Genomic DNA, 10,094 nt, shown 5'->3' on the forward strand with positions numbered 1-10,094 from the left:
CAGCATTGATGGTAAGGATACCAGACCCTGTGGAGTGTTGACTTCTGTGGGTTCTTCTTGCCACTTCCTCCCTCCTGTCCAAGGGGAATGGGGAACCAAAAAGTATAAAGAGACCCATGAGGAAACGAAATCCAATTCAGGACAATACAGAGAAGCTTGAGGAAGAAGCAATCATTGAGGTCTTGGATGCCTATCTGGGCTGGCATTGTGAAGACTTGGTAGCTAATGGGGTTCTGGAGTATAGACTACCAGAGGATGGACAAGTACCCACAGGAGAGGATAAACCAGACCCTCTGGGACCTGGATGATGTAATGAAAAATCTTAAGGCATTTCTAGACAATCAGAAAGATGACAAAGACGATGACCCTTTGCTCTCTGATTTCCCTCAGGAGGAGGATCTTCAGCTGTCCAGCAGTGTATTTCCCTATATGGATCAGATCAGTCATCAAGAATATGAAACTTGTCAGGACTTGCCCAAGTGGAAACCACCAGAAAATGGAGACATTGACCAGTTCCTAGAAATGCCTCCTAGGCTTGAGGACAGTGAAATTGTTGAGATGAGCAGAGAGCTGCCTCACTACAGGGCAAGGGATTGGCACGGTGGGGGTACAGGTTGGACAGCATGGAGTTATTCTACTTGCTGTGAAGTAGAGGTGGACCCCAGGGTCTGAGCAGATAAGCAATGGGAGAAGGAGGACAGCAAGGAAAGGAGCTGGGGAGGAGGTATGGGGGAAATGCCAAGGAGCACTGAGACAGGCAAGAGAGGGGAGGAGCAAAGAGAAGAACTAATGATAAGTGTGTGTGTGTGTGTGTGTGTGTGTGTGTGTGGTGTTATGATTAATGAGTACTGAAGTTTATCATTTATAATTGGCTATTTTTGATAAAAATTAAATTAGATATTAATGAATGATTAGATATTGAGTCCATTGCTGCTGACATTGTATGCCCCTAACTCATCTTCTTTGTCTAGGCAGATGCAAAGCCAGGAGACTGGTAGTGAAGAAACCTCCTCAATCTCATCAGAGCAGTCAAAGGAGGGGGATGCACCTTCAAACAAAGAAAGCACATGTCTGAATTTTGTGTTAGGCTTCCTGTGGCTCAGCAAGAAACTAATCTCCTCCCTGCCAGGGAGAAAGCACCCTGGGAGGGCCAACGAGGGCCCCCTTCTGCTAGCACTACAGAGAAGACATTTTGTTGGAGGCAATAGAATCTTACCTCAAGGATCCCTCTAGTTAGGAAACTATATATACCCAGAATTTTAATTGTTTTGATAGCCCCTTTTGTACAATTATCATGGTTTTATGTTTTCCCAATAAACAAAACAAATGTTCTTATTATCCATATCTTTCTCCTCTTCCATCATAACATCTGAGCCCAGGTTGAAGGAAAGTGTGTTGACTAGAAGACTGAAATGGATTCTCAGGACATTTCAGGGAGTGTTATGCTTCCTAAACAGAAGGCATTTTTTTCTCTCTCCCTGTGTCCCTTCTTACTGTATCTCCCCCTATTTGATCTATTATTTCATGCATTTTATCCTCTTTTATCATTAACCCATACCTGCGCTGTCAGAAGGCAGCAAGACACCTGTGACTCCCACATAGCAGGATGGTATTGGTGGAACTTCTGGGTCTTAAGCAAGTGGCAGTGGGCAGTGAGTCACAGGGAAGTCCATTTCAAGCAATGGTGTTCAGACTCTCAGAAAGCAGTTCTGATGATTCTGGGGAATCAGACTGGTTCTCGCATGTTATTCTAAAATGTTCTGGCATGTTGTTCGGTTCTAGCAAGTTGGCTTGTGTAAGTGGCCCATGGAGGAAGGTGAGAGCTGGGAATGCTGCTTAACTATCCTAAGCCTGGTTGTCTTCGTTCAACAGTTGAGGAAGGTAACACCACAGACCTCACAGTGTTGTTTCAAAATGAATAAGATAAAGCAAGCACTTGCTAAATACTGTGGCTGCTCAGTTTGTAGAGTGCTTGCCTCACATGCACAAGGCCCTGGGTTCAATCCTCAGCCCCACAAAAAAAAAAAAAAAGAATAATTCAGCATTCAAAAAGAATCACATAAAGTTCATTTACACTGGTATTTTCCCCTGCATCTTTCATTGTTAAAATACATATAAAATCAGGCTGGGGATATAGCTCAGTTGGTAAAGTGCCCTGCATGCTCAAAGCCCTGGGTTCAATCCCCAGCACCACAAAAACAAACAAATAAATAAATAAAAAAAAATATAAAGTTTACCACTTTAACAATTATTGTGTACAATTCAGATGTATTAAGTGTATTCCTACCTCCATGTTTTATCCCCAAAGTCAAGCAATGTATTAACATGAAATAGCATTAAAACACACATAAAGTAAACAACTAGATGAGAACAGTGCCCGTGAGTGAAGAGGGAAACAAATGGAACAGCAAAGGGGAAGATCAGGTGCCCAAGTTACTATAATGTATTATTTATCTATAATGTATTATTATTTAAAAATAATGGATAAAATATGGCAAAATGTCAAGGTCTAACAAAATGAGTTGCAATACATGAATGTTTGTTACATCATTTTCCGTACTTTTGTATATTTTTCTTTTACCTGGCCTCAGTTTATACTTCCAGAGAAGTTGCAAGCACACTGAATGGCATCTATATATCCCTCAGCTCACTGCTCCAATGTTGACATCTTACACAACCAGCCTAGTGAGCAGACCATGATGTTAACTTTGGTGCAATACCATTAGCTGACACAAAGACAGTACTGGAATTGCCCCAGTTCTTCCATCGATGTCCTTTTGCTACCTCTATGATCTCATTAGACATACAAGTTGCACTTAATTGTTCCTTCCCCTTAGTTACCTGCAGTCTATGATAGACCTCAGTCTTTCCTTACCTAAGTTCATGACCTGACAATGATCAGATATTTGGCCAAATGTCCCACAGCTGGAGTTGTCTGTCATTTTACCATAATTGAAGTAAGATGATGCACCTTGGCAAGAATCCCCAGATACTCTGTTGAGCCTTCTGTCCATTGAATGCCAGGTTCAGGATGTCTCTTTTTATATTTTTAAACTATATCATAATTTCAAAAATGGAAACCAGGTGCAGTGGTGTATCCTGTAACCCCAACTACTCTGGTGACTGAAGCAGGAGGATCACAAGTTCAAGGTCAGCCTGGGCAACTTGGCAAGACCCTGTCTCAAAATAAAATGAGGTCTGGTGGTATAGGTCAGTGGTAGAGTGCTTGTTTAGTGTGTACAATGTCCTAGGTTTGATCCCTGGCACTGCAAAAGAAGGAAGAAAGGAAGGAAAGAAAGAAGGAAAGAAGGAAGAATGGTACAGTATGTAATCTGCAATCTCTAGAGAAGCAGAATAAGTAGGAGCTGGTGGGCTAGGTGTGGTGTGCATGCCTGTAAACCCAGCAATTTAGGAGACTGAGGCAGGAGGATTGTAAACTTAAAGCCAACCTCAGCAACTTAGCAAGGCCCTAAGCATCTTAGTGAGCCCTGTCTCAAAATTAAAAAAAAAAAAAAAAAAAAAAAAAAGAGCTTAGGATATAGCTCAGTGTTAAAATACTGCTGAGTTAAATCTCCAGTACCAAAAGTAAGTAAGTAAATAAATAAATAAATAAGATTAAACAAATAAATAAAAAGGGCTGGGGTGTAGCTCAGTGATTAAGCACTCTTGGGTTCAAAACCAAAAAATAAAGAGTTCTGAAAAAAAAAAGATTTGCTATGAGGGTTTGAAAAATGGATTTATGGAAATGTTACCATAATCTTATTTTGTTACTGAAATGATCTTCCTCACCTATGAATTTTTTCATATTTCCATACTTAATAACTTAAAAGTAAGCACTTTAAAAAATTAACTTTTTATTTATTTACTTTTTAAATATTTTAGTGCTTGGAATTGAACCCAGGGGTGTCCTACCATTGAGCTGCATCTGCAGCCCTTCTGATTTTTTATTTTGTGACAAGGTCTCACTAAGTTGCCGACCTTGAACTTGTGATCCTTCTGTCTCAGCCTCCCAAGTTGCTGAGATTGCAGGTGTGTGCCACTATGCCTTGTAAAAACTTAACTTTAAAATAAAGTTTTATTTTATTTACTTTGAAATTACATTTACTATTACATTTACTTTGAATGTACATATCATGTGACAATATGTAAGTAACTAACATGAACTGTTTTGATACCAGGACAAATTTTTTAAAAATTTACATAATTAGTTGATGAAATTGAAATGTTATATCTATATATATCCATATCACCTGTATCTATATATGTTCATATAATAAATAATTCATAAATATTTATATTTATATATAAATGTTATATATTCATGTATATTATACTCATATGTATAATACATATGCAAAACAAAATACTTTTCTTCCACTTGGAACTATTTTTTCAGCTATTATAGTATTGACAGCAAATATCAAATTGAACTAAACAGACTTTAAAATCACGTATCCCCAATTATTGACAATACTTTTATAAATAATGAAAAATTTAAAAATCACATTAATGATATTATAATCTTAGAAATTGATTATACTAATAAACATTTTCTGAAAACTATGTGGTCTTTAATTTCTCCTTATTATGTTTTATAACATATGCTATGAATGCAGTCATATATGTTAATAAGTCAAAAATATGAGCTGGGCACACAGTGGTGCATGCCTCTAATCCTAGTTACTTGGGAAGCTGAGGCAAGAGGGTTGTAAGTCTGAAATCAGAAACTTAGCAAGACCCTGTCTCAAAATAAAAAATAAAAAGGGCTGGAGATATAGCCTAGTGGTTAAGTATCCCTGGGTTCAATCCTCAGCACGGTCAAACAAAATAAATATTTTTATTTATCACACACACACACACACACACACACACGGTCAAACAAAATAAATATTTTTATTTATAACACACACACACACACACACACGAATCAGGGGACATGCCCCTTTTTTAAAATTGACTTTTAAGTTAGAATGATTAAAAGGACAGATGACTCCTCTGAATGGTAACTATATTGTCTGAAATTAAAATACTTTATTTAAAAGCACTAGGACCATTCGTATTGTGAGAAAAATAGTACACCTGGCTCTTTTCTTTATTAATTTCAGAAAATTTACCTCTGAGATTTGTGAAAGGGTACTTAATGCATTTTTCATTTACAAAAAAAAAAAAAAAAACTTTGTAAGAGATTGCAAAATTCATAAATTAGTAACAAAATTGACTTTTTTCACAAAGTTTATAATCCTTCATTTTGCTTCAGTTTATTAAACTTTTAAAATAATCTAGATTTAGATTAGATATACATGAGTCTACAAGGCAAGTTTCAAAGTAAGGGAGGTGCTAAGATCTTGCACCTGGCTGGCTCAAACTAGTCTTAATAAACTCCCTCAGCATATGGCCCCAGGTTTCTTTGGTCTTCCCCCACAACCAACAGTATCAAGATCATGGATCACCCAGACACAATGGTGCAAACCTGTAATTTCATGAACTCGGGAGGCTGAAGTAGAATTGCCGAGTTGAATGCCAGCCTCTACAACATAGTGGGACCCTCATCAACTTAGCAAGACAGACACTGTCTCGAAATAAAAAAAAAAAAAGATCTGGGGATTATACATTGGTGTAAGTCTAATAAAATGTGTATGGGGGGCTGGGGATGTGGCTCAAGCAGTAGCACGCTCACCTGGCATGGGTGCGGCCCAGGTTCCATCCTCAGCACCACATTAAACAAAGATGTTGTGTCTGCCGAAAACTAAAATGTAAATTAAATATTAAAAAAAATGTGTATAGGACTGACTTACTGAAAAATGATACTGAAAGAAATAAAAGACCTGAATAAGTGACTAGCCAGTACTGTTGTGGTATTTTTTTCATGGATTGGACAATTGTCAACTCTCTCCAAATTGATCATAAATTTATTAACACATTTCTTTCAAAGTGATGGGAAGTTTTGTAGTAACAGAACATAATACTAACCTCAGCAAGGCTTACACAAGTATGGACAGTTCTAGTTGAGCAAAGGCAAAGAAGCAATAAAAACAACTAAGTAGTTTCAAAAAATGGTGCTGGAACAATTGGACATCCATAGGTTAAAAAAAAAATAATGGAAGCACAACCTAAATTTCACTGTTATCTCAGGAATACAAAAGAAAATCTCTAAGACCTAGACTACATAAACAGTTGCTAGCCATGATACCAAAAACGATCCACAAAAGAAAAAAGAATCACTAAATTAGACTTCAATAAAACCAAAAACTTGCTGTGGTCAAAAGGATGGAGACAAGCTTCCAATGTAGAGAAAAATATTTACACATATTTAACAAAGGACTCCCATCCAGATTACATGAAGAACTCTCTAATAATAAAAACAATAAAAAGCTTAACTGAAAAATTGATAAAAGATATGAACAGACATCTCACTAGATGTCAAACAAGTGCATGAAAATATGTTCAACACCACTAGCCATTGGGGAAATGAAAATTAAGTAAGTATCATCACAGAATTGAGTTAAAATGTACAAAATTTAAAGTGACAATGTCAAATGCTAATAGGAATGTGAAGCAACTGTGACTCTCATACATCGCTGTTGTGAATGTAAAAAAAATACACCTGCTATGTTTTCTAGCACTGTCATAACAAAATGCCACATACTGGGTGGCTTAAACAATAGAAATTTATTTCTCAGTTCTAGAGGCTGGAAGTCCAAGATCAAGGATTTGGCAGCTTTGGTTTCTTGAGGCTCCTCCCCCTGGCCTGCCAATGGCTGCCCACTTGCTCTCTATGCAGGATGTTTCTTCTTAAAAGGACACCAATCATATTGGATTAGGCCCTACCCTCATGGCCTAATTTTTACTTGATCACCTCCTAGAAATCCCTATTTCCAAAAGTAGTTATATTCTGAGGTACTGAGGACTGTGGGTCAGGACTCCCAACACATGAATTTTGTGGGGGACACAATTTAGCTCCTAAAAGACACTCTAGAAAATAATTTAGGAACTTCTCAGAGTGATATACATATACATGAATTATTCCTAATGTTTCTGTTGCTCAAGAAATCCTGTTCTTGGAGGGTGGGGAGAAATGCTGAGAGTGACAATGGCCAAAATATATTTTCACATTATGTGCATGTATGAATATATAACAACAAATCCCGTCCTTAGGTACAATTAGAATGCATCAATAAAAAATGTAGAAAGCAGGGGGAAAACATTAAAAATGCTATTCTTAACTGATGAGAAGTGCCTAGTCCAGGAATTCGCACAAAAGTTGCCTAGAACCCTATGTGAGACTTCATGACTTAGATCAATGCATGAAAGGATGACACTAAGGTAATAAAAGTGGTGATTTCTAGACTTTTATATCACATGCTTCCACTCAACATCCTTTTTGATACAATATTGTCCTATGAAGGTACAAGGAGCAATCTGCTAACTAAGCTCCCTGTGTCATGGGACCAGCATGAATCTCAGTCCCATTATAGCATCTATTATTCTGAAAATCTGGGTAGTTCTGGAACTAGCTTATCAGATAAAATAAAATGCTTTCACAAAGCTTTTTGGGGAAATCACAAAGCTGATCACTGTTATTGACAAGATCATCTAATTTTCAGATTTATATAACAGCACATATTTCTAATGAGTTTATTAAACATGTAAGCTATAGTACACACATTTCTCTGAGGGCAAGAGATTTTTATTTTCCCTTTCAAGTGAAAACAACTGCTAGTTCTCAGAAGCTTGAACATGTCAGCTACTTGTTCAAAAATCCCAAGCAAAAATTAACCTTTATTTATCCTAAATACCACTGAGAGCAAAAGAATTTTCAATAATGGTTTCTTTACAATAAACCTAACAACTCCTACATTACCATTACAATTGAGATCCCTGGGGCATGAAAGCACCCAGCAACATTCTTAGCACATGGTTGGTTTTTCAGTTATGTGGTGTTACTAATAGGTATTGTGACACCAAAAATAAGCATAACTTGCTGGCTTTAAAACACCAACCATAGTGAAATATGACAGGTTTCTAGTTGATGTCTGGCTATGCTTCCACACAGGTGGTATTTATTTACTGTAGACCCATGATTACTTACATCACATTCAATTTGTGTTTAAGAATTAGACTGGTATTTACTGTCAAAGCTTAGATTCTTTTGCCCAAACTCATCACATTGTTTCATTTTCTATAGAAACAGAATAGCTCTAACACTGAAATGGATGGAATTGTGAGGGTGTTAGAATAATATAAAGTTTTCAGTTGCAATTTTAAAACCTTCAATATTCAATAATAGATTAGCACAATTATTAAGAGCAGTATAACAGAATATTATATAGCAAGTACAAATGAGAACTATACACATGCTAACAACAGAAAATATGTTTGGTGAGAAAACACACACAGTGTGCCAGGAAGTTGTACAGTACATTTATATTTTAAATACTCTATACTAAAATTGCTTTAAAATGAGCAGAAACAGAAGAGAAATTTAGAAAAATGATTGTATCACACACAACTATTGTATGGACTTTGAAAATAGATATCTAATGATTGTTTTTAAGTCAAGGTAAGCACAATTTAAACTCATCTTTTCCAAAATTTGCAGTAGTTTGCAAACTGACACACATAAAGACTCACATACATGGGGTAGCTAAACTAAGTTTAAGAAACAGATTAACTGGTTGCCTCGAGGGAACTGAACTCAGAGGATATATTTTTCTCACAGAATACATTTCTATACCTTTGTGTTTTTTGCCTCGTGTGTACTACCAGTTTCCTTTTTGGAATATTTCTTTTTAAACTTGGAAGGTAACACATGGTTCTTGAACAATACAATTCACCTGCTGCCATTTCTCAAACTATGCTCACTCTGCCTGGAATGTTCTTTGCTCCAGATAACACAAAAAAGGCAAATTTACCAATTTACTCCTCAGCTCAGAAACCCATTTATATTATAGAGAATACCCCTAACCTAAATAAACAAATCCCAATATTATACCATTCTATCCCCATCACCAGGTTTCATTTTTCTTACTAGTACATACTGGCATCTGACATTAAATTCCGTCTTTCCTTATTTTCTCAAAGCACTGGTCAACTATGGCTCAACATGTGGCTAAGGAGCAAAGAATCTGAAGGTATAGCAAGTCTGAGAAGTAACCACATAGTCTGACACACACTGTAATGATTCTCAACCTGAAGCACTGCCCCCGGGGGTCAGAAATTTGTGCAATTGAAAAGAGCCCCCACTATTCTCTGAAAGATACATACACATTGGCCCTCTATCAACAGGTTCTGGGACCTAAAGATTCAATCAATTGCGGGTCAGAGTAATTTTCTTTTGATCACCTAAACAACAGTGTAACATCTATTTACATATTATCTACAATGTCTTAGTTATTATAAGCAATCTAGTTATGACTTAAAAGTACACTTCCAAGCATATAGCTAGAATTGCCTACATACAGATACAATACAGCAGTTTGGTGCTATAAACCTCAGATTGAAAATTCAAGAAGTTAGATCCAACTATAAACAATTACTAAGTAGGGGCTGGGGATGTGGCTCAAGCGGTAATATGCTCGCCTGGCATGCGCGGGGCGCTGGGTTCGATCCTCAGCACCACATAAAATAATAAAGATGTTGTGTCCGCCGAAAACTGATATTAAAAAATTCTCTTTAAAAAAAATTAAGTGTATCAAAGGCCATCAAACTGCCTCAATGAAGATTACTCATGAGATACAGAGCCAGGTAAGATAGTGCATACCTATAATAACAGGAACTGAGGAGGCTGAGGCAGGAGGCTCAAGTTTGAGGCCAGCTCAGCAACTTATTGAGACCCTGTCTCAAATAAATAATACTAGAGATTGAACCCAGGATGTGCCCCTGGGTTCAATCTCTAGTATCCCCCCCCCCCAAAAAAAAAAAAAAGATTCATGCCTACTACCCAACTTGAACATGAACTTGCCAATTCTCAGCTGTACATTTCAAAAGAAATCTAATTTTTCTATGATCTCAAACTCATAACTAAAATTTATTAAACAGCACTAATTCACCTATAATTGGCTTTGAATTTGCTATTATTAACCAAGTTAGGTGAA

General features: G+C 36.9%; 1 long non-coding RNA gene across 1 annotated transcript; it reads left to right on the forward strand.

The window, feature by feature from the left end:
* Positions 1-6,331: 6,331 nt before the first annotated feature.
* LOC308658011 lies at positions 6,332-10,048 on the forward strand. Its single transcript, XR_014024123.1, has 2 exons — positions 6,332-7,212; positions 7,247-10,048. It is a non-coding gene; the product is annotated as an uncharacterized lncRNA (long non-coding RNA).
* The last annotated feature ends 46 nt before the right edge of the window (positions 10,049-10,094 follow it).

Source organism: Spermophilus citellus (genome assembly GCF_964194105.1).
Source record: "Spermophilus citellus genome assembly, chromosome: 10".
NCBI classification, from domain to species: domain Eukaryota; kingdom Metazoa; phylum Chordata; class Mammalia; order Rodentia; family Sciuridae; genus Spermophilus; species Spermophilus citellus.